Raw genomic sequence first — 26747 nt, 5'->3', positions numbered from 1 at the left:
CTTAAACTTCAGATGGTCCAACACGCAGCAGCCAGAATGGTGCTACAGCTCCCTAAATGAAGCTCGGCATCAGCTGCATTAAAAAGGCATCACTGGCTACCCATACATAAAAGAATTTTGTTTAAGACACTGCTACTAGTCATTAGGGCGTTCAAGGCCGCTGAAACGAAATATCTCACTGCCAGGTTCCGCCACTACAAGACCCTGAGAACAATTAGATCCTCAAAACAAATCTTTTTGAAGCCCCCTTCTTTTAGATTAAAAGCTTGAGGTGAAAAATCCCTTACGGTAATAGACACCAAGGCATGGAATCACCTGCCAATGCATCTCCGCTCTAAAAATATGGAAGATGCTTTTTAAAAAGACCCTGAAGATGTGGCTGCTTCAAACCTCTGACGTGACCTGTCTCTCCCTCATTTTAACCGCCCTCTTAGGCTAGGGTAAAAGGCTCACACTGATGTTAAGTGCTAGCGCCAGAATGCTAATTTGTTTGAGTGACAGTGCGCTTTATAAATACCCATTTATTCATTCATTCATTAACTTCTTAGGGCAAATGAAAACCAGTTGGCCAAGAATAATACCCTTTAAAATATAATTAAAAAAGAAATCATTTAGATGAGTAGTTGATCCTGAGACCAAGGAAACCCGTCATAGTAAGCTTAGTAAACAAGCACTTGTAATGTAATAGGTCTCGCATATATGAGAGTTTAAGCTATTGGCATTGTAAATGACAATGCCTTTTGTTTATGTACTGTTTTAAAAACAGATAAATAAAAAAGCATTGTCATTTACAATGCCAATAGCTTAAACTCTCGCAAATGCAAGACATATTGCATTGTAAATGTGTGCTATAAAAATAAAAAAATGTGTTCGGAGTGAGCATGTCCTGCCTGAAACAGCAGGCAGGACAAAACTATGTGAGAAAATAGTGCTCAGAGGCTGTAATTAAAGCCTACTGAGCAACAACACACTTAACAGGGGGTGTCGCCATGGGAGGTTAGAACAGGAGACAAGGCGATACGAAGGAGAGACTACTAAGCCTTTTGACCAATGAACAGTCACGTTTTACAGTGGACAATGACACAAGCCAATGAAAAATGTGGTCGGAGCCTGGGCAGAGCTCTAAGTCCCTACCTCAATACAGCATGCCTCGCAGAGCTGCGCATGCGCTGCCCAGGCTCGACCTAAAAATCTGTCAGGCTAGCATCTCATTGCCACCAATATGTAAATGTCAGAGTGGGATTCATTTGCTGCTAAGGAACTGTGAGGATACGTAGCTGGATGGTGGATCTGGCAGGAGCCATCTTAAGCTGTAGCCCTGTGAGATGATCTGAGTGTTCTCTCGGCCATGGCTCGGTGTGACAGGGGTTAGGTAAGGAGACTACAATGTCATTTGGTGGAGCTTATCCAAACTTTCGTCTGACCTCTGACTGCTAAGGCACGTTCACATTTTTCTTCTACCGCTTTTCTGTGCTACTAAGGGTCCAATAACAGGTTGTGACTCCACAGGGAATCATACTTGAAAAGAAGGTTCAGTTTGTTTTTCAAATATATTCTGCGATGGAGTGACTTTGCATCCTCAGCACAAGTTACTTAAAAAATGCGACATGATATGGGTAAAGGCTTTGGAGGAGTTGCCAAAGAATATTTTTTCCTAAATGTACCCAAAAACGTGTTAAAACTCATCTATACACTACATCAAATCTGTGTGTGGTGTGGAAAATATGCCAATACTTTTTTGAGGTTATATTCAGTTAGTAGACCTGCCACAAAGGTCCACGTACCAGTCATAAAACAGGCAAATGATGCAGATGCTCATCAGGGCAACTCATTTTATTGTTTAATGCCACAGACCTTTAAATGGGTATCGTAAGCAATTAAACTTGAGCAATCACTGTGAAAAATTCATTCCTAACGACATGGAGGAGTCCTAAACAATATATAGCTTACCAGCTAATGGAAGAAGACCTTTGCAACAGCTGACAATGAAAGAGGCTGGAACCCTATGTGCAGTAACTACAGGGGAAAGCAACAGTTAATTTAGCCAACATGTGAGGGCATATAGCACTTGAACAGACGCAAGTAAAAAATGTATCATACCAGCAACTCCCCAGCCATTATAAAGACGAAACAATGTACTTGATTGAGGAAGCAAACCCCAGCAATTTGGGAAAAAAGAGAGGCACCGAGGTAGTCCAAAAAGATATGCTCACAGTAATCTAAGAACAATAAACTTTGACCCATTGAAACATGAGAGCTGGAGAGACAGAAATTGCAAACCTCAAGGGGCAACTAGTGCCTGTGCAAAACTGACCCAAAGCATGCTGGATGGACTAAGCATAACGTAATGCAAAGGAGTAGGGCACTGTTGAGATGATTTTGCTAAACGGAAAGGAAAATCTTGAGTAGGGAGTCTCTAGATCAAAGCAAGGCACATAGGGAATATTTCCAATGTGGGGGTACAATAATGAAAACTTAGCAGTGTGGTTAAACTTAGCAGATAGTGTAAAGCAGAGCATGTGAAAGGCCAGAGCAATTTGCGTTTGAATATAAACTGATAGAGTATGAATAATGACTGCAAGGCACTGTAGAAAAGACGCCTTTTCTGCATGACCAACTCAGATATCACAACTTTTTTTGGAACATATATTTACTGTTCTCAGAACTAGTTACATAGCTGCCAAGGTGTCAGATAGCGATGTGTGAAATTTTCATAATTTCAGTGTAATGATGAGTGACATTTCAACGACTATGAGTGACACTTTCTCGTGAGCAAAATCAACCAATGAAGACGAGGGAAACCTATAATTAACATAATTAACAGAAATGACACCCATTTGAGCAACGAGAAACTCTAAGAAGATGTTAGAACTCTTAGAAGGAATGTTCGGGCTAGGCAAAACATGAATTCATATACCTAAAAAACGTAACTGTGGGTTTCCTTTCAGAGTTTTGAAACATATTTTAATGATTTAATGTAGCAGATATTCTTGGAAGTAGTGTTTTAGGCTAAGCTAAACATGAGTGTATATACTCAAGACTTCTGCCCTTTCAGAAGCTCAGCTCTGTATCCTGACCCGGAAGTCGTTCGTTGGGAGCAGGGAGGCCCCAGAATTTTATCAGATTTTATCCTTACAGTTGCACTATCGTCAGGCAAACGGACCAGTATAAACTCGTCAATTATTGAAAACGGCGAACTCTAACAATTGCAGCCAAAGTCACGGTGCACTGGTTGTGCTATGCACTGACCAGATTTCAAATGGTCTTCATTTTTATTCCGCTTAAGTAACATTCACCGCAACGCACGAAAATACCAAGGAGTAGTTACCAATACAAAGGTCTCCTTTGATTAAAAATAACTTATTGCGGAGGAGAATTTTCCTTCCGCTTTTATCGAGTGACAGAAAAGCCTCTTTATATTGAAATTTTACTTCGTCTGTATTTAGAAAACTCTGTCCTGAAGAATCTGAAGGAGTTACATCTCATCGAAACGCCGCATCAACTGTTTTGTTGTTTTCTTGTCTTGTACACCAACAATATTGTACTCCTAGTTATATGTTTTTAAGCCTATATGTAATTGTATTGTTTACATTTTAATAATTTTGTATACTGACACATCAGTTTCAACATTGTTTTTATGTATACTCTTGTCTTTTTGTATCCAATTGATACTCACTGCACTTTGAATTTATTGCAACTGCATTTATTTATTGTACTGCATAGCCTGTTGTCCAACACATGATCCATATATTTACGTTTGTTTTGTTTAGGGACTTTCTTTGTTCTTTGTTGTGCGACCCCGTCTCTATTACGGTATTAGGGTACCTCCCTCTTTTTCAATTATATTTATTTTTATTTATAATTATTATTATTTTTATTACCAGCTCTACCCGGCCTTGCGTTGCTGTGGCTCAGTCTGGTTAAATGGAAGAGAAAGAAAAGAGTAAGCGCACGTTTCTAATATGTTTAATTTCACAATGCTTGTGGGTATACAATATGTTTTTGTGACTATTGTCTGTATGCGTCCCTTGTAGTTGTTACGCACCAAGCAAATCGATAGGGTCTGTTCGACCTTTCGATTAAAAACGCGCGTATTGTACACACGCGTTTTCGAATCCAATGTTGTGTATATATAAACATGCGCTAAAGTTGCAAAGTGAACCAACTCCTCCCCCCTCCCTCCACCCACTTCCCGGTCTGCCTTCCTGACACCAACTGTCCATTCTAATATATGTAGACTATTGTCTCTATAAGTCCTTTCTTAATGTTACAAAGTGAACCAACTCCTCCCTCCTCTCTCCACCCACTTCCCGGTCTGCCATCCTGACACCAACTGTCCATCCTAATATATGTAGACTAGTGTCTCTATGCGTCCCTTGTATTTGTTGCGCAGCAACCAAATCAATAGGGTCTGTTCGGCCTTTCGATTAAAAACACGCGTGTATTGGATCCGCGGGTATTCAAATCCAACGTTGTGTATATATAAACACGCGCTAATGTTGTAAAGTGAACCAACTCCTCCCCTCTCCCTCCACCCACTTCCCAGTCTGCCATCCTTACACCAACTGTCCATCCTAACATATGTAGACTATTGTCTCTATGCGTCCTTTCTTAATGTTGCAAAGTGAACCAACTCCTCCCCCCTCCCTCCACCCACTTCCCGCTCTACCATCCTGACATGAACTTTCCATCCTAATATGTGTAGACTATTGTCTCTATGCGACCATTGTAGTTGTTGCGCAGCAATCCAATTGATAGGGTCTGTTCGCCCTTTCGATTAAAAACACGCGCGTATTGTACACACGCGTATTCAAATCCGCTGTGTATATATAAACACGCGCTTAATCGAATCCAACGTTGTTTCAAAATTTCAAAGCAATCGGTGAAGAACTTTCGGGAATTTAATATTTTGAACAAATGAAGATTGACATTTTTATGTGTCTGTTCGGGCTTTCGATTAAAAACACGTGGGTATTCGACACGCACGTATTCGAATTCAACGTCGTGTATATAAAAACACGTGCGTATTCGAATCCAACGGTGTGTCAAAATTTCAAAGCAATCAGTGAAGAACTTTTGGAGATTTACGACTGCGCAACACAATCGATAGGGTCTGTCGTAAGTATGGGCGGAAAATCCGTTCCGCTCGCGGATTTTGCGGATTTTCGGTAAATTCGCAATCCGCGAGATTCGCGAATTTCCCGCAAAATCCGCAAATCCGCGAGCAGCGGATTTTATGGCTTGCTCGCACTGTTCGCGTGAGTTCGCGGCTTCCCAGTTCAACTTCGCGCCCCGCGAATAAGCGCTAAATTGCAGAAATACGATCTTAGCAAAACTGAAACTACTTACCAGGTTCAAAAGTTCAAGCTCATCATTAGTAGCCATTTCCTGTAGTGCTTCCTGAGGGGCCCCTCCAGAGTTCAGTTGCCTACTTGCAACTATTATGTGACCCTGCTCTGACCCTCAGAATAGTTACACATATGCCACAAAGGTCCTGAATTACAGCTAAGGGAGACAAGTGGAGCCAGGCTGGAAGTTCAAATCCAGTGACACATTAATCAGCCCCTAATTCATTATTGTCAGTTGGGGCAGGGCAGGTGTTGTAACTAATTTTGCAATAATGAAAGCACTTATCAAGTGCAAAAGATCACTAATCAGGAAGCACTAAGGAAGCAGGTGCCAGCTAAAAAAATATTCTGTGACACATTAATCAGCCCCAAATTAATTCAGGTCACTTGAGGCAGGGAAGGTGTGCTTTGCTTTGCCACAATAATGTACACTGGACAACCAGAGGGTGCTGTGATGAAACAGAGGGTGGCATGGGTGAGCCAGAGGGTGGCATGGGAAAACCAGAGAGTGGCAGTGGTGACAGAGGTTGGCAGTGATGAAGAAGAGTGTCCCAAACAGGCTGGACACGTAGAAACAACAAGTTCGCAAAACATGCGACCCGACAGGTAAGTTCGCGTTTGCGAAATTGTACAAAAACCCTCGCGACCTGGCAGAAACCCGCGCGAACACAAAAAAAAAAAATCCGCAAATTCGCGAGAATTCGCGGATTTTGCGGATTGCGAGTTCGCAAATCCGCAAAATTCGCGAACGCGAGATTCGCAAAATTCGCCCATGCTTAGTCTGTCGGCCTTTCGGTTAAAAACACACGCGTATTTGACACGCGCATTTTCGACACGCGTGTATTCAAATCCAAAGTTGTGTCAAAATTTCAAAGCAGTCGTGAAGAACTTTCGGAGATTTATGATTTTGAACAAACAAACATTTACATTTTTATTTATATAGATTAATATTATTATTATTATTATTATTATTATTATTATTATTATTATTATTATTATTATTATTATCTAGAAGCTCAGCTCTACCAGTGCATGAAGATGAATGGATGCATGAGAACGCGAGAATATTAGGCAAAATAAAGGCAGCAGCTGCAGGGGTAAGGAGAGCCAATACATGTTCAGGAATGAGATGGTATAATACGCTGCAGAAAGAGGTTGGTGAGCAATGCTGTTAGCACAAGCACCACTGTAGAATTTGGGTGTTTTCGCCAGCCCAAAAAAAATGAAGTTATTCCTTAATCACATACCTGATGGAAAACAACACCCCCATGCCCAGACCTCCATCTTGAACACAAATGGGCACAGATTATATTACTGGTGTCTCCTTGGCTCTCAGTGACACCCTGCTTAAACAAATTCACTGCCCCTCACCTCCTCGGTTCTCGTGACTAGGAGTCTGGGAGAGCTATCTCCTCTATCTACCATCCCAGCTCTGGATAAAATACAGAAGCCGGCTACAGTGCGAGCCTCCATTGACGTTGTGGTGATTTGACAGGAATAGGAGACTTGCTACTCGAAAACAGCGAAAATAATAATTCATATCTGTTAAGCACAAACATATCACCCATAAGGGTTTCAAGCCTGGCACCCGGCATTGAACCATGAACCCCGAGATACAGAGTCAGCCACTCTGGCAGCTATGTCACACCTCTTCCTCGATATTCAAGAGTGATTGCAAGGTGGCTTGTGTGGAGCAGGAGATGAGTCAACGCTCCCCCGCCCGGGACCTAGCGGAGCAGCCCAGTTGAGTGTGCCAAGGAACAGAAGACTCACGGATCAGCGTTGCTCAGCAGCTGCATCAGCCGGACCCCCAGTCTGGTGAACAGCGCGCACGTCTTTGTGCTGCCTTGACTGCCTTTTGAAAAGGCTTTATTATAATTAATTAAGCAGACAGCACTCTCGGGCCGCAGCCCTTGGCAGCGCTTGACAGGCGCAGCTCAGGAGGCGCTAATATGTGTGAGTTCGTATTTCAGTGCAGTGATGCGGGCCACCACACTGAAATGCGTTAGTCTAAAGCCAGATGGGCGTTACATGGCAGGGCTGTAGTTACCCCTACTAAAAAGAGCTAAAGTGCTTGTTCTCCCCCCTTTAATTATAGTTAATTGTCTTACCCATAATTGACTCATTTAACTTACCTATGTCCCTAGTATAGGGCATAGAAAATGTACTCAGGGCCTGGAAATTAAATCCCACCTGTGGCATTGGCACCTACTGTGTCATTCACGAAGGGGGCATGGAAGACAAAGCTTCGGGCCTACCATGAGCGGCCTGACTGCAGGAGCTAAAGACATGCTGTTGCATCTGTCAAAATAACCCTTTTTGACCAGTGGCAACCCTTCTACTAAATATAAAAAAGTCACCCCTAAGTGTACCTTGTTAGCCACAAGGTAAGATGACTGATCTTTAAAACTAGTAAATGTGCCAAAATAACGTTTTCATGTTCCTCCAGTGATTAGGGCCCTAAAGCTATTTTCACTGCCCTGTAGTCTAATTCTGGAAAATGTTAAAGTACAGATTTTAAAGTTTAATCTAAACATTTGACAGGAAATGGCTTAAATACTCATTCAATGGCTATTTTTTATGTTTATTAAACGGTAGGCAAATTACCTTCTCCCTGTCCAAATTTCTGGAGGCTAATTTGTATTAGTCTGCAAGCAGCTGCCCTTCAAGTGCTTGACCTTAAGGAAGTATGAAAACTGCTCCCAGAGCAGACCAATGGCTTACCCCTGGTGAAAGAATGGGTTGGGTGTGGGGCATTTTATCCGAATCAGTTCAGAACGGATACGTTTACTTGAATGGGATAGAGGTCAGGCCCGCCTATTCATAATTTAGGAAAGCCTTTGACCCCAAGGTCCACACTAGCCAGATGGCTCCTATAGTGGAAGGGAAGCTACCACCCAGAACTGGTATGGAGTGGATAAAGTGGGGGAAGGCTGCTTGTTTTCCTGGCCTTTCCTTTGAGTGTACACAGGGCTCTGAGTAAAAAAGAAAGAATTGCCCCATCTTGGATTTTAGGAGTGTAGGGCAAAGTAGGATTGCATGCAATAGACCAAAGAGGAACTGCTGAAAAAGTGGATAGGGCTGACACCAGAAATGTTTTCCTCATTGGTTAAAGAGTGTTCAGATGTCACTCCCACCCACTGGTTTGTGCCAACCATAAATGTGCTTCCCAAAGCTCCCTCCTCAGAGCACTTTCTGGACTTGTGGAATATTAGAAGAGGACAGGACCTGCTGTCTGTGACTTGGGAGGATACCTGAAGGACTGGACCTACTCCCTCTTTTAGCTAGGACAAAGAAGTGGGCTCCAACTGACATCTCAATTACTTCCTATGTAGCTACAGCGACGCAACAAGATCCAAGAGTTTTTTTTTCAGCTGATCAGTGTCAACTAGATCTGGACTGACCTTGCCGGTGGCCTTTACTGTATAGCGTCCAGGCCCGTAAGTGCTGTCCATTTTGGTCATGGGAGCTTTACACATGACAAAGAAGAGGGTATGCAGTTCCTTAAGTGGGTCAATGGACTAGGAGATATGTAAGTAGTCGCACAGTAGCAAAGCTGTCCTATAAATGTAGGCGGGAGGGGGATTCCTCTTTTCGGTACTAGGGCCCTAACACACCCCGCCCGCTAGGCGTCATACTTCATTATTGGGCCTGCTCCTCGTCCGGTCGGCGCTGCAATACCCGACGGCCACCCAATGAGGGGTTCTTTAGTAGAGATCTTTAGTTTCTTGCCGTATGGTTCTGTGGGGGTGAGGGGCCTAGGAGAGTGTAGATGTGGTGTAGTGAGAAAGTAAGTGATTAAAACAGGTTGGGTAGTCCTAAGAACGACTTTATTCTGGTTGACTAACCACCTGATTAAGAAATGTAAGGAGTGGCGACTATCTGAATGCAATGTATCAGAGTAACTGCGCTCTACTCTCAAGGGGTTGCCATGTTTCTTGCCTATGTAGTCTGGGGGATCAATGGCAAATCATCAGTACCTAATATGAACAATCTACACACAGTGGTGAGGTGGACGACCTACCTCCCACGTAGTAACTCTGCAGGTAAGGTACCCACAGATGTAGAGGACAACCTAAAAATTCTAAGCGACTCGCTTTAACAGTATCTGGCGGGACATGAGATAAATAAAGTATTGTGTCCAGAAATCCTCAGATGCAGGATGAGAGACCTACCCCTCGCCGCTGGAACACATGACCCGGAGGAGCTGGTCCAGAACCCAGAAAACCCTCACTTCCAAGACCTCGGAAGCTGTTGGGGGACCCTCCAGAAAATATGTCTGATTTCAATGCATCTTCCTCTAGCACAGCTTCAGCCTTGCACTGCTGGAGGAGTGGGAGTTCCATAAAAGTCAGAAGGTAAAATCTTTGACCGGGACAAACCTAATAGGGGTTTCCCACCATTGTTCCATTGCGGTTGCCCTGAAATCCTGCCTATGTCCTGATCTACTGCTTCCTTAAGCTATCATTGGTGCTTAATGCGTTTTGGCACTATTTTAACTTGAAACTTCACAAATTCATAGCTCCTGTTCCCCTAATTAGTTTTTGCCATTATGGTGTAAATTTGTTTATTCAATCTGATTTTCTAATTTTATGTAGGATTTTTAATTTTTTGGCTTTTTAGCTTTATTACTGTGTTGGAGCTGTATAAATACTTCACACGTTGCTCTAAGGTAAGCCTTTGTGCTCTGTGCCATAGCAACCAGGAGATGAGCTGAGGTCGATGTATTGACTTTAAGGATCACCCTGACAAATTAGTGTTATTATTCCTTGAGGTGGGTGTTGAGAACGGGAATCTCCCCTGCATGATGTGCCGTTGTGTCACTTATCTTGCATGCATGAACTATATTTAATTATGATTCTGGGTTTTGATTTTTGGTAATGGCACAAACTGATCCTGTCTGTGAGCGTTGACCTAGACCTGCTCTTTGACAATGATAGGTTATGGATATAGCCCTGAAGTGGGATGGGCGCACCAAATGCACACTTATAGTGACAGAGGACTACCATTCCTGTCACTGGTATCAATCATCCTGCGCAGTGACATTAAATTACCTTGTTTGGTGAATTATAGTGACAGACTATTTTACCTGTGAGACATAAATGCATGCTTACAAGCCTTTAGTTCAGGCCTAAAGTTCAGCTGCTCATGATGAACCTGGAATCCTGAACTCCCACATGCCATTCATTGTACATGCGCAGGATTTTCAGGATTAATAGTTGGCCATACACAAGTTATAAAGCCCTGCAAATTCCATTTTGGAAGTCAACAGCCTGGAACAGGGGACAAGACGGAGGCGAGGTTGCTTTCCTCAGACAGCATATGTGTTTTGCTGGCATCTCTTAGATGGTAGCAGGAACACCAGACTTTTAATGAGGATGAGGATACAGACTTTCTTTAGAGGTGACAGGGCCCTTCTTGACACTTTGGACTGTAAATTACTCTGACTGCTGCTACGATTATGCAGAGTGAAGGGCAGACCCCCCAGGATATAGCGGCATGGATTAGCAAATTTAGCGGCACAAAAATGGAAATTTAGCGGCACAAATATGGAAATTTAGCGGCAATTTTGCGGCATTTTATTTGGCCATTTTTCCTACAACAAACACAGATATCTTTGTTTTTTTACATCATGAAGCTATGTATGTATACGAATGTAAGCATTCCTCCATAGAAACACTCTTGATTGTGGGTTTAAGTAATTCCCTTTTCCTACAGCTTGAGGCCCGCATAAGGCTCGAGTGCCCCCTTCTACATGGGCATGCCATCAATATTTATATATAGGTACCCACCCTCACGTGCCGGAGCTTGTCAAACCGGGCGCCTTGGAGTACAGTACTCGAGGTGCTACAGTGGCTATAACCGCATCCCCGAAGGCCACTGTTTCCTGTCCGGTCACCTCTTGTATCATCCTTGGTAAAAAGTATTCTTCCACCTGCCTTGGTTTGCTTCAGGGTGAAAACCAGCGCAGCTCTCTGTAGTTCCCTGTATTTGCCAAGGCCATCTTTGGTCGAATCAGGAGAATTTTTTTGTTTAGGAAGATCACTCTACAGTTGTACCGGACATTTCTGTGCATCACAGGCATGCCCACATCGCAGATTATGTTTTGGGTGACAGGCATTTCCAGGAGCTTGGCCAGGACTTGGAATGAATGTAGAAGGGTATCGCTTTCGTAATAGTGATCTGCGCAACCATAACCAGATATTTCCAGTTCTGGTCCAAGTCTGTACCTGGCACCTTTTTCTTTTGCAATTTCAAAACTTTTTGCAATTCTTTCCAAGTTTCCTTCAAAATCCAGAGCCCACTGGTTCAGGGCACACGTGGCCACGGTCACTTTCCGCCCCATTTCCGATTCTAACCGTGACGATTACAATATATCTAGATTGATTTAAAAGATCACGGGCCGCGAGCGCGCGGCTTCTGCAGCAAGTCTCTGCTTTCGAGGCGCTGTAGACTGCAGCTTGCACTTCCTGCTGTCTGATCGTGCACCGAGCCGGGCAGTCTGCTTAAAGAGATATGATTCCTCCAAAGCAAGGATTCTGGTGTGTGAGGTCACGTGGCAGCTTACTCAGCCCTGGTAGATGTGTTGATAATAACATCACGAACTTCTACGGGGAGACTGCAAGAGCTAAAAGCATATTTCATGAATTAGTATGTGCAGTGCAATGATAAGAGTTCACAATACTTAAGAGGGACATTCACTAAATTGTAAATCGCCCTTTCTTTCGACCCTCGGCTCCAGGGGAGAGGGTGGGGCCTCACCCCAATCACCGGGAGGATCTCCAGCGGGGAGCCAGACGCAGGAGGGGCACTTCAAAGCCCGTCGCAGTGAGCTGCTAATGCCCATTAAGCCCTGAAAGTTATTCTTTCAAGCTTCTGTGTCCTTCCCGCCCGCCCCAATAAACAACGTAAGTCAGACCCCCTCAGGATATAGGCGGCTTTTGTAAAAATGCCGCGATTCCTACAAAAGTGCCGATTTCGCGGGCACTTCTGTAAAAATCGCGGCATTTTTACTAAAGTGCCGATTTCGCGGCAAATCGCGAAATCGCGATATCCTGGAGGCTCTGGAAGGGGTAGAGGCACCGTGAGGCCTGCAGAATCTGGAATTATGGAAAGGAGTCCTTTGAGAGAGCACAGATTCTTGCTTCTCTTGCTAATCTCTTAGATGGGTTTGTAAGTATCTGGTTACAGCCTCCTCAGACCTATCAATATTTCTACGGTGAGCTCTCTGTGAGCAGACTCTCCTGCTGGTCAGAGTATCATTGCAGAGAAAGGCCAGGTCTGGAAGGAGGCCTGGCCAAGAAACATGAAAGGGGAACCTACCCAAATTGATTCAAAGCAGGCAGACCTGAAATTGATATAAATATGAGAGTTCACGACCCATCTGTGTTCACCGTAGTGGTCTCTTCAACAAAGGAGGGAGTACTCAGGGACGGGAAGCACCCAGAGCATCGGTGTCATAACATTGCATCGTCGTTCACATCGCATGCTTTTAGTACGCATGCTAAAACGGCGCAATGTCATTAACATCGAATGTAATTACAATGCATGCGATGTTAATGGCATTACAACGCATGCGATGAAATCGTAACAACACGCATGCAAAACGGTATTATAAAAGCGTTGGTTTTATCTTTGGAAAATGCAGCGGATTATGCAAAACGGGATTATAAAAGAACGGGATTATAAAAGGCGTTTTATTATAAAAGAACGGGATTATTAAAGGGGTTTTGCCATATAAAAATGCAGCGGATTTTACAAGGGGTTTTGAAAAATGCAGCGGATTATGCAAAATGGCATTACAACGCATATTATAAAACGGCAACAGCGGATTTTACAAGGGGTTTTGAAAAATGCAGCGGATTATGCAAAATGGCATTACAACGCATATTACAAAACGGCAACAGCGGATTTTACAAGGGGTTTTGAAAAATGCAGCGGATTATGCAAGGGGTTTTGCCTTATAATGGCATTATAACGCATATGTATGCGATGTTAATGGCAAAACGGGATAAGGGGTTTTGAAAAATTCAGCGGATTATGCAAAATGGCATTACAATGCATATTACAAAATGGGAACAGCGGATTTTACAAGGGGTTTTGAAAAATGCAGCGTATTATGCAAGGGTTTTTGCCTTATAATGGCATTATAACGCATATGTGTGCAATGTTAATGGCAAAACTGGATATTAAAACATCACAGACAGTCACATGCCATTTAAAAATGCATACTGGATGGATGAATGGATGGGTGTATGGGTGAATGGATGCATGGGTGCATGGATGTAAATGTAAATGTAAATGTGCTGGACTTGTAAAGCGCACAGCTGCCCGTAAGCGTCCCGGCGCTTGCTTAGGGAACCCGTCCTGGTATTCCCCTGTGAGAAACCACGGCAGGGTGTCCACAAGGTGAAAGCCAGGCATCCCGCCGCGAGGGGCTGGATGCATGAATGATTAATGGATGGGTGCATGATGGGTGGATGGATGCATGGGTGCATGTATGGGTTCTGGGTGGGTGGAGTGGGTGGGTGGGTGGATGGATGGATGAATGGATGGCGGATGGATGAATGGATGGCTGTGTAAAAAAAGCAGACTGCAAATAATCACGTCTAAAAAATGCAGACTGCAAATAAGCACGTCACGTAAGAAATGCCAAAAGGGCTTTTCATTAATGGCGCAGTATTCAAAGCCTATCACTAATGGCGCAGGTATCAATATTTATGGGTGGCTGGGTGGATTGATGTGTGTGTGGTGAGTGGGTGGGTGGATGGATGGATGGATGAATGGATGGCGGATAGATGAATGGATGGCTGTCTGGATGGATGGGTGGGTGGGTGTATTGGTGGATGGATGCATGGATGCATGTATGACTGCTGGGTGGGGGGTGGATGGATTTATGGATGGGTGCAAGATTTCAGAACCAGAGGAAACATAAGGCACAAGGCCACAAAAAACGAGGGCAACATAGGACAGAAGGGCACGAAAAACGAGGGAAACATAAGGCAGAAGGGCACGCAAAAACGAGGGCAACAGAGGGCAGAAGGCTACGAAAAACGAGGGAAACATAAGGCAGAAGGGCACGCAAAAAAACGGGCAACACAGGGCAGAAGGCCACAAAAAACGAGGGAAACATAGGGCAGAAGTGCACGAAAAACGAGGGAAACATAAGGCAGAAGGGCTCGCAAAAACGAGGGCAACATAGGCCACAAGGCCACAAAAAATGAGAAAACATAGGACATAAGGGCACCAAAAAAGAGGGAAACATAAGGCAGAAGGGCACGCAAAAAAACGGGTAACACAGGGCAGAAGGCCACAAAAAACGAGGGAAACATAGGGCAGAAGTGCACGAAAAACAAGGGAAACATAAGGCAGAAGGGCTCGCAAAAACGAGGGCAACATAGGCCACAAGGCCACAAAAAACGAGAAAACATAGGACATAAGGGCACCAAAAAAGAGGGAAACATAAGGCAGAAGGGCACGCAAAAACAAGGGCAACATAGGGCAGAAGGCCACGAAAAATGAGGGAAACATAAGGCAGAAGGGCCTGCAAAAACAAGGGCAACATAGGGCAGAAGGCCACAAAAAACGAGGGAAACATAGGGCAGAAGGGCATGAAAAACGAGGGAAACATAAGGCAGAAGGGCACGCAAAAACGAGGGCAACATAGGACAGAAGGCCCCAAAAAACGATGGAAACATAGGACAGAAGGGCACTCAAAAAAACGTGCAACATTGGGCAGAAGTCCACAAAAAACGAGGGAAACATAGGGCAGAAGTGCACAAAAAACGAGGGAAACATATGGCAGAAGGGCACGCAAAAACGAGGGCAACATAGGCCACAGGGCCACAAAAAACGAGGGAAACACAGGACAGAAGGGCACGCAAAAACGAGGGCAACATAGGGCAGAAGGCCACAAAAAACGAGGGAAACATAGGACAGAAGGGCACGCAAATAAACGGGCAACATATGGCACAAGGCCACAAAAAAACGAGGGAAACTTAGGACAGAAGGGCACGAAAAAAGAGGGAAACATAAGGCAGAAGGGCACGCAAAAACGAGGGCAACATAGGGCAGAAGGCCACAAAAAACGAGGGAAACATAGCACATAAGGGCACGAAAAACGAGGGAAACATAAGGCAGAAGGGCACGCAAAAACGAGGGCAACATAGGGCACAAGGCCACAAAAAACGAGGGAAACATAGGGCAGAAGGGCACAAAAAACGAGGCAAACGGAGGGCACGAAAAACGAGGAAAAAAGAGGGCAGAAGGGCACGGCAAATGGGGGAAACAGAGGGCAGAAGGGCATGAAATACAAGGGAAACACATTGCAGAAACGAAGGGTCCCCCCAGCCCCCCACCAACCCATTGGCTGACAAGATTTTCAACTGTGTGCTCAAACATCGCGTTGTCATGTCGCGCGATGTAAAGTCGCCGATGTGACACGCGATCCTATCACAGGACCGCATTTGCGTCGCAATTACGTGCGATGTGAAAATGGCCAGTGTAACTGCCTTTACGATGTAATTGCTGCAATGTGAACGCCCGCGATGACTTTGCGGCCGATGGATCATCATACAACCCTCAAGGACTACTAATCAGCAAAGGTTTGGTGTCCCAATGGCAGCCAACTCCCCAGAGGTAAGGAACATTGCCTGGAGTCCGATCTGAAGAAGGAATTACTGAACTTTCCTGAGTGTGTGCGAGGGAAGGAAACACCAATCCTGCCGGAGGAGGTCATTGTGGAAGGGACTGCCATAATTGACCTGGCATAAGATCCATCCTACAGAGACTTTTTGAACTAGGAATTTGTGCCAATGGGGCAAACATTCTTTATGAGGCTCTTAAAAATCCTACCAAAATGAAACAATGAAGCTTTGATTTGAGAATTTGATTGCTGTTATAAGAACGTATGTACTTTAATGAATAGTGAGATTATGATTTGTGTTTAGCAATAATTTGCCTATTAAATTAATAACAAAATGTATGGTTTTGATTTTCTCTATCTGAGAGCGCATCAAGGTCTTTTGAATTCTATATTGGGTTGCAATGTGATAGTAGATTAAATTGATAGCAATATTTGGTACTTCAAGTAAAATGAAATTGAGCAATAATATAACAAGTCAACTGATGAAGATTTAGCTCTTGTTCAGACATAAAATGTGACCATGTACTCAATATCTTTCTACTGAATTTAAGGTGTGAATGTTATCCAACACACAAAAAATTGCTTTCTCACACATGCATTTTATGCATGTAACACAAAAAGTGTTAGTAGTAAAAGCAGGTTCTAATGTTATACTCCTGATCCTTGCTTCGCTGTCCTTGAAGAAGGCATAGTTGTGACACTGAAAGCATCCGCATTGTACCATGTATAGAATTTGAGCACACATTTTACACTGTTTACTGCTCATGGTTACAACTTGTAAGCTTCTGTGTGACGCCATTGTATCTAAGCGGAAAGTATAACAAAAACTTGATAGTGTATGAGCATAGAAGAATCTACTCAGCAGTATAGACTGTTGTTAGAAGCAGCAAAATGTATATGAATTAGAAGAAGCAAAAAATGAAAGCTTCTGAACCTCACAACATAAATAAATAAATAAGGGAAACAGGTAGCTGCAGAAGGTATGTGGAGTCACGAGGGGTAGAGTCATAAGAAGTCAGATATTTCTGTCAATTTACCTATTAAAACGTATGCTGGAAATAATGTTCCAAAAGAACAAATCTGCTAGTATATCAGTTCTGGTTGCTTTAATTGGTTACAAACAGACTGAAATTTTAAAATATCTTACAGGTTTAGGCGCATGCTGCAGAGATCTTTGTGACCAAAATGAAGCTTGTCTACTTATCCTTCTAGACCTATTGTTTGCTTTTGACACCGTCAAACAGGACAACCTGCTTGAACTCCTTAAACAAAGAATGGGGTTGTCTGACTCTGTATATAATTGGTTTACCTCCTTTCTTCTAAACAGATCCCAAAAATTCAAAGGCAACTAATCCCTGTTCAATCCTTTGCCTGTAACTCTTGGAGTTCCACAAGGCTCCTCTCTCTCACCGACCCTTTTCAACCTTTTTTGGAACCTCTTACTGATCTTCTCAGCATCACCAAGATCCATTTCCATATGTATGCTGACGACACCCAAATCTATATCAAGATCCACTCACTCGATGACATCAAATCACTCAACTCCACTCACCAAAAAACCCCAACTTGGCTGGCCGAAAATCATCTGAAACTAAACTCCCTCAAAATCGAATTCCTCCTAATCGCCCCCCCTAACAAAACTCCCACTATCCTTGATTGGCTGAAGCACCTAACAGCTCTCAAAGGTCAACCACTCATCATTGATTCAGCTAAATCACTTGAGATAATTCTTGACAGTAATCTAAAGATGCAGAAGCACATCAGCGCCTCCACTAAAAGAGTCAACTTCCACTTGAAGACCCTGCGTAAATTGAAACCCTTTCTGCCAGCCTTTGATTTCAAACAAGCTGTTCAAGCCCTAGTAATACCTAGAGTGGAATACAGTGCTGTAACCCTATGCGGCCTCCCAAGATCATCGACAGCCCCATTAAGAGCCACTATCAACTCTGCTGCGAGACTCATCCATGGGTCAAAGAGAAACACACATATCACCTGACCTTAGAGCCCTCAACTGGCTACCATTTGAAGCTAGAATTCATCTTCAAATCGCTTGTATGACTCACAAAGCCCTTCACTACAATTCCCCGCTCTATGTAGCTCAGAAACTGGAGCTCTCTGCTGGCACCAGAACCTCCAGGAGTGCCAAGACACTCCTTCTAAAACCTCAACGATTTGCCAAGAAAAAAACATACTCTCGCTCATTCTCTGGTATGGCTCCTAGGATCTGGAACGCTTTGCCCACGGAAACAAGAAAGAACCCGTCCCCTGCCTCCTTCAAAAAAGAAGTGAAAGCGATCCTCATGGCTCAATTCATGTGATCCTGACCATTCTGCTAGCTTTTCTTTTACTGCTCCTATCTATGTATTTGTCCTCAACTAGCTGACATTTGTTCCGTCAAGATAATGGACTTTACATGCTTAAGTTTTGTACCATGGTTGCACCTATCTCTTGTTTTTGTCACATTTTGGTTTCTCTCTTACATGTGTCTTGTAAAGCGCTCTGATACTCGTAAGAGTCTTGTTCGCACTATATAAAACCTTCAAAATAAATGAATAAAATACTCAGCAATCTATAGGGTATAACAGTAATCGAACTCTGGTGGCACTTGCTGGATAAATCTGTGTGCATGCTAGTTACGGGGTTGACTTGTCTTCAAATAACTTAGAGAGTTAATGTTCCTGCTGCAAATCACAATGTGTAAAATGGAGGTCAGGGATTTATGTGTTATGTAGTTAGCTCAGTGGATTACTAGATTTGCTGCAGGGATTTTTGTGTTACCTGCAATCACAAATTATAATCCTAGTAATGAGTTATGAACTAGTATCTAAAGGAGCCACAAGGCATAAGTGTAAAACTTTAAGGTTTTTTGCCTCAATCTTTGTTATTCGAAGACTGCTAAAAAGGGTTACTTTAGAAAGTAATACATACTTAGTGGTAGGTGCTCTATAAACGGTTATTAGAAAAATTACTTATGTAGAATTACATATCTGACTTCGTGCAGCATATTCATATCTCTGACATACAGAGCATGAAAAACTCAAAAGAGTGCCTCCAAATCTATTTCAGCTAAAGCACTTGTGAAGTGACACACTGAATGTCTTGTTCCCTTATTAGCATCAATGTGTTAAACCCCAGCTAGCAGCCAGCCATGTTGAGACTCAAACCAATGATTGCTGGTTTCCCTTTGAGTGAGGCATTTGTGTTGGGCCCAGCTGGGACAGAAAGTAAGGGACCCTGTTCACCTCCTGCAGGTTGCTGCTCTGAACACAAAGTGGGCAAATTGTTTGTGTCACTGAATTTGACCGGAGCTAGCAGATTGTACCGGGACAAAGTAAGCCATGTTTACTGAGGCTTTCCCGGATCCGGCGGCTGGATCTGGGACCTGACTGGATCTCCCTTATTTCCAGCTATGTTACTATCAGAGGCGGAAACACCAGCAAATTTAATAAGGAGAGCCAAGCCAAAGTCTGGCTTGGCACTAACAGCAATAACATGAGCTGATACATCAACATATTTGGCATGTAAATTTTGTAACACTGGCCTTGTCAAAATATAATGAGACCATCCAGGGCTCAAAGTGTGCATTCCTTTGACATGTTTCACTTTAATACCATAGACTGGATCACTGCGTACAATGGTATTTATTAGAAGGGGTAGTCTCTAAAACTGGAACTTAAAAATCTTCAGCCCCCTCCATTAGTTATCCAAGAGGCAGGTCACTTGTCTTGTCTCCTTTATATATGACATAGGTTGTTGTTATAGATCGAGCGACGTTAAAGTATTTTAAACATATGCAAGGGAGATTTAGATACAGCACAAATCCTGGACTGGTATATGTGAAGTTGGTTTCAAATATGGTAAATTCCTATGATCTCATAGGGAAAGCTGTGATTTATCCCAGATTTTCTAGTTTCATGTTGCCTATTTCAGCCACAGATGGTTGTCTCTTTCTCTCCCCACCTGACGTCAGTGGTTAATACTTCGTTTTTAAACCTTCAAGGTGCTAGCTCCTCAGTATACTGTGTCAAATGAATTCAGGTATTGCATTAAATCAAGTTTACACAAAACGTCTTTCTAGAAAAAATTGCAAAGCTAAATTAAAAGGCAGGGTAGTGGGTACACTGTTTTAATGATGAAATCCCCTGCTTTCAGTGACTTAACAAAGAAACGGATTTCAGGGAGGCTCAACACTATCAGTCAAGTCAGTCAGTCAAATTAACTTTATTCGATTTGTTAAAATCATACAAAGTACATAAAAACAGTATTATTTACAATTTAAAAAGGAATTAAACATTTCATTTATGAGCAGGTTAATTAGACGAAAAATCAGTACGTTAAAATATTTTAAGAAACACGTTATGTACGTCAAATTTCCAAAATCATACCCCTTCTAGCTCTGGTTGCTGCCACAAGGAAATTGGCCATGGCGAAAGTGATACAGATGTTACCCATTGATTTCAAATATAACATGGCTGGTCTCACCTGGGAGAAGCCCGCATCTCTTAAGACTGGTAGCAGGTATTTTTTCCTTTGGTCGGAGAAGAAGTCGCAAAACATAACAAAATGTAAACTGTCCTGAACAGAAAAATTGTCACAGGTGCATGGGGGAGCTAACTCAGGTTTCATCCAGGTGTTAAAATGGCCTAAATAAAAATGAATAGTATTGAATCTGAATTTTGTTAACAAAAATCTATGGAACGGGTTAGTGACAAAACATAAATAGGGTTCAATTGCAGGTGACTGGAGTGACAAATAATGCATTCGAACAGATGGTTTTGATAATTCGACTTCTTCTCGCAACATGTATGCCCTAGACAAAAACTGTTTTTTTATAGCGGTCACATCCTGCTTTGTGATACACGAGGGAGAGGTGAATAGATCTGGTCGTCCTAATTCATTAAAAGATTTGAACAAATACGCCATCCATGGTATCTTTTGACTGTGCTCTAAACTCATCACATCCCTCATAATCATGTGATTTAACAGAAGTTCAGGGTTTGACCAAGACTTTAGCCAGTATATTAATGGGGCCAATCTCGGTTTGTCCTGGATGTATTCCAAACCAAGTTCTGTGTGAATGGAAAAAACCGGGGAGGATTGGGGGAGGGACAGGACTGAACGTAAAAAGCTATTTTCGGCTACCTGGATTTCTTCTAGTCGTGCGTAGCCCCATAGGGAGGCGCCATACAGAGCCACGGGAAGGGATTTACTGTTGTAAACCTGGATGATTGCCTTCATGGGTCTATGTCCCAGCCTTTTGGCAAAACTTAAGATGGCCCTGGATGTTCTTGTAACCGCTAGGCTTTTTGCACGTATCTGTGGGCCCCAGGTACCCCTGCTATCGAAAAGCACGCCCAGGTATGGAAACACGGGGACTCCTGACACAATCTCCCCTCTACAGAAGAAGGTTTTAGTTCCTCTCTTGCCGCTTTTCCCTTGTAACCCTACAACCATGGTGTGCGATTTGGATGCATTAACCTTCAGATCCAGTCGGTCCATAAAGGTCCCAAAAGCATCCAACAATTTTTGGAGACATACCCCTGTGCGTGCAATGAGAACAGCATCGTCCGCGTATAAGAGAGCAGGGATCTTGACTTCTCCTACACGCGGTACGTCACATGCTGCCTCAAGTAAATACTTGCCTAGGTCATTTATATAGATGGTAAACAACAGGGGGGCCAATATGCATCCCTGCCTAACGCCCCGTAGTGATCTAAATCTCGACGTGCATCTTCCCTCTTTGGTTACTCTTACAGCAGCAAATAAGTCCTGATGCAAAGAAGCTATAAAAGCCACCAAGTCAGCGTCAATTCCCATATTAATTAGGATTTCCCAGAGTTTCGTTCTGTTGACCAAGTCGAAGGCCGAGGAGAGGTCCATAAATGCTAAATACAGGGTCCCCTCCTTGGCCACCGTATACTTGGAAATCAGAAGGTGCAGGTTTGAGCACTGCTCTAGCGTGCCCCTTTTTTCCCTGAAGCCATACTGTATGTCAGCCAGGCCACCGCAGTCCTCCAGGCTATCTCTTAATCTCACTAAAAGGACTCTGCCCAGGATCTTAATAGCAGAGTCCAGGAGAGAAATGGGCCGGTAGCACCCTGGGTCATCCCTTCTACCCTTTTTAAATATAGGCACTATGGTGGACGTAGCCCATGTATTTGGGGGGGGGGCGGTGTTTGCGGCTGAAAACACTTTAGCCAGGATACCAGCCCAGAGTTTGGGAGAGTGTAAATAAAAATCAGCTGGTACCCCGTCAGGGCCGGGGGCTTTATTTTTTGATGTGGCACAGATTGCTTTTTCCACTTCCCCGCTGTTAAATTGTATAGGAGTGGCCACAGAGCCTACACCCTTTTGTGGAGGCGAGCAGGCACCAGACTCACCATACACAGAGCTGAAGTGGGCCAGCCACTTCTCATCGGGTATTACACAATCTGTATCTAAATTTGGAGAGTCTGAGAAATAAGGGTGATTTATTACAGCCCAGAATTGTCTGCTGTCTCTCAAGATGTCAATGTCGTTTAGTTGGTCCCATGCCTCCTGCTTGATACTATCCCTTCTGGACTTAGTAGCGGCCCTATACTCTTTTCTTAATGCTGAGACCAAAGCCTGGTCCCTCGGTTGTGCTTTAAGGGCCGATTTTAGGTCTCTAAGGGCCCTAGTGCTAGCAGAATCAAACCATTTATGCAGCTTTTGTTCACCCCTACCCCTTGATACCGTAAGATTCTCGGCCACTATATGACATATAGATTGAAAGGCGGCCATGGTGTCACTACCTGTCACGGTCGAATCTTGGCAGATTTTGATGTGCTCTTCAATCTTTTGGCCGATGCTAGTGTAAAACTCATCTGCTACCACATTCCCCCATTTCAAGCGCCTGCCTTGGTCTGTTGTGCGAAGGGTGAAGCCCTGTTTAGTATGCCCTGGCATGGGACCCAGAGCGCCCCCCCAACGGATGAACAGGAAAACAGGATTATGATCACTAAAAGGCGAAAACACAGTACAGTAGGAAATAATACAATTAAAAATGGCAGAGGTCACAAAAATATAGTCAATAATAGAACCCATGGGGGAACCCTTGAACGTTGTTGCTCTAGGTACCCCCTCTCCTGCTGAAAATTCAAGGAGGTTAAATTTGGCTAGAAAATCCTCCAAATCCTCACCACGCCTGGTATGTTCGAAGTGTGGGCCCTCCAGTTCCCCGGCCTCCGTGACTCCTAAAATAGTGCAACCCAAATTACAGGGGTGGATATTAAAATCACCCATTGACACCAGTTCATGACTGGAGGGGGAATTTTGGATAAAAGCGGTTAAAAATGCGTCCAGTTGGTTAATGTTATTACCCCCAAATTCCTTATTAACTGAGTTGTAGAAATTGATGAACAGAATGCTTTTTGATGGGCATAGTTGCCTTTCCACAATTAAACAATTTGGGGAATCATAGTCAATTTTTTTCAGCGTGCCAGAGAGGTCTAGAGAAAAAAAGGTCGAGAGACCTCCCCTCGCTCTGCCTGCAGCACTGGGGCGAGCCGCGACTGAAAAGCCTACAAAACCGTCCAACCATTGATTGGAAGACAGATCCCAAGTTTCTTGTAGGGCAATGATGTCGTGGCTTGCGACGAAGGAAACCCACTCGTTGTCACTCCTTTTTGTGCTAATTCCGGCGATGTTCCAGCTTATAATTTTACAGCCTGTTTCATCCTTCGGGATAAGTGTCATAGGAGAACAGGAATTTGTAGTGGGCTTAAGCAACGCCCTGCCCCTGTTGGCCTGGTTGATGGAAAATGCATTTGATGGACCTGGGAGATCATTGAGCGGATACCCCTGGGTACAGCCTGTTATAAGATTGCTGATTGCGTCAGAAGTTCTTTTGTCAGCACAGGGCCAGGGAATGGGGTTACCAATAGGTGGTTGTCAATCGCAGTCATCTAAATTAGAGAGTGCAGAAAAACGATTTTCTAGCCCCAAGCCCCAGTCCACAGATGCAACATCCTTCCTCCCTCTTTTGGTCACAATGTTCCATTTAGTTCTTAGGATACTTGCGTTTGGACCGCTACCCTTTCTGGGATAGAAAAAATCCAGAGTCAATGGAACTATAGAGGTTGATCTCCTTTGTGGTGGTAGGATGTTAGGTAGAATGTTAGGCAAAACCCCAGGATCGGAGAAGTGTAGAACGACGCACTCCCCCTGAAACTTTTTCACCCTGTCCCCAATCCATTGGACCCTTCTAGCTTTGACGAGCTCTTGGGAGAGTTGCTGTTTTCCCCATGGAGTGATTACCATATTGTTGGTCAGCCATGATAGAGATTTGTTAATTAGAGAAGATGTTGTTTCCCGCTCTCCTTGAGCCAAAGGAGGAACATTGGCAAGGACAAGTACCAATGGGGAAGCTTCAACCACAAGCTCGAAAGTCCCTTTTTCTGTGGGTGGATCATCTGTGGGTGGGTCAAGTCATTTACACACATTAACAAATCAAAGATCTGGGAGAGCCCACCGAGTTTATGTGACACAAGTGAATCTCAAAGCTCGGCTTCATTTGCGTTTTACACAGGGCCTACACCGTGTAGGTTTTTTGTTTTTTTCACTACCCCAGGGTTGGGGGCAGCCTTTAACATCGACTGACCACCAAGACCTTGCAGAGTCCTGTGAAAGTGCTTGGGAAAAAAGTATTATCATCACATTCCTCTACAAGCACTTTGACAGGACTCTGCAGGGCCTTCCCTATCAGTCCTTCTGCAAAACTAATATGGCCCAGCGAATGTCTGACAAAATGTCGATTACAAAAATATCTACCTACAAAAATATCGCAACAAAAATGTTGATTACAAAAATATCGACATGCTATCTCTAACAAGGTAAGTATAAAAATATTGGAAAAAAATATCGATGTCAAAAATATCGTAATTAAAAACAATATCATTTTTTTAAATAAAAAAGTAAGATAAATAAAATAATACTTATAAATGTAATAAACATAGTTAAAAATGTGTCATAATATTTAAAATTAATAAATAATATACAGAATTTAATTAAAAAATAAATAATAATATACATATCATACATAATATATACTTCCTTAATAATAACTGTTACAAATAATTTTAATAACTTATAAATAAATAAAAATTGTATAAATTACAAATAAATGCATACACATAAAATAATATAAATAAAAATTAATAAAAATGTAAAACAAATTTTAAAAAGTACGTAAATGTTGGATAGCGTAGGGGTATAAATTACTATTCCCACTCCAGAGAGTGCAACAGTAGAAAAAGTGTTGGATAGCGTAGGGGTAAACATCACTATTCCCACTCCAGAGAGTGCAACAGTAGAGAAAGTGTTGGATAGCATAGGGATAAAAATTACTATTCCAGCTCCAGAGAGTGCACCAGTAGGGAAAGTGTTGGATAGTGTAGGGGTAAAAATTACTATTCCAACTCCACAGAGTGCAATAGTAGGGAAAGTGTTGGATAGAGTAGGGGTAAAAATTACTATTCCCACTCCAGAGAGTGCAACAGTAGGGAAAGTGTTGGATAGCTTGGGGTAAAAATTACTATTCCCACTCCAGAGAGTGCAACAGTAGGAAAAGTGTTGGATAGCGTAGGGGTAAAAATTACTATTCCAATTCCAGAGAGTGCAACAGTAGGGAAAGTGTTGGAAAGCGTAGGGGTAAAAATTACTATTCCCACACCACAGAGTGCAACACTAGGGAAAGTGTTGGATAGCGTGGGGGTAAAAATTACTATCCCAACTCCAGAGAGTGCAACAGTAGGGAAAGTGTGGGATAGAGTAGGGGTAAAAATTACTATTCCAACTCTAGAGAGTGCAACAGTAGGGAAAGTGTTGGATAGCGTAGAAGTTAAAAATAACATGCTTATAAATAAAGTATTATTTTAAAATATTAAAAATATTAAATATTAAATAAATATAAACTATTTACAAATACCAATACATAATTATTAATAACATGATTAGCAATAAATAATTAAGTGAACATACATTAATAATAAATACCAATTAATAATAATTAATTACCAATTAATAACTAATTAACAATAATATAATTAACAAAACAAATAATTACAATAAATTATTACATAATTACATTTAAATTACTTCTCACCCTATTCCCCTATAAACTCATAACCCGCTACATAAAATAATTATTAATTAATCAATTAATTAAAATTAATTACCAATGAATAAAAATAATTCATAAAATTAATAATCAATTTAGTATAATTAAATTACTTCGCCCCCTATTCCCCTATAAACCCATAAGCCGCTGCAGAACATAATTATCAATTAATCAATTAATTAAAATTAATTTTCAATTATAAAAATGAATTACCAATTAATTAAAATTAATTTATAATTCCTAAAAATTAATAATTAATTTAGTATAATTAAATTACTTCCCACCCTATTCCCCTATAAACCTACAACCTGCTACGGTAGTAAAATACAAAATGTACTTAAAATACATAAATAAAAATAAAATGCATATTAAATGCATAATAATATACATAAAAATCATATAAAAATCGATATTAGTAACATCGATATTACTAACATCGATATTAACAAAATCGATATTACTTACCTTCGAAATTCTGTCCCATCGATATTAAAAATATCGATATAACTTACCTTCTATATTATGTCCCTTCGATATTTAAACATCGACATTATTATATGTCGATATTTAAAAATCTATATTTTGTCTGCCTACCTGGCCCAGCATAACCAGCACT

This window comes from Lissotriton vulgaris, chromosome 7 (genome assembly GCF_964263255.1).
Source record: "Lissotriton vulgaris chromosome 7, aLisVul1.2, whole genome shotgun sequence".
NCBI classification, from domain to species: domain Eukaryota; kingdom Metazoa; phylum Chordata; class Amphibia; order Caudata; family Salamandridae; genus Lissotriton; species Lissotriton vulgaris.
This window is presented reverse-complemented; position numbering follows the sequence as displayed.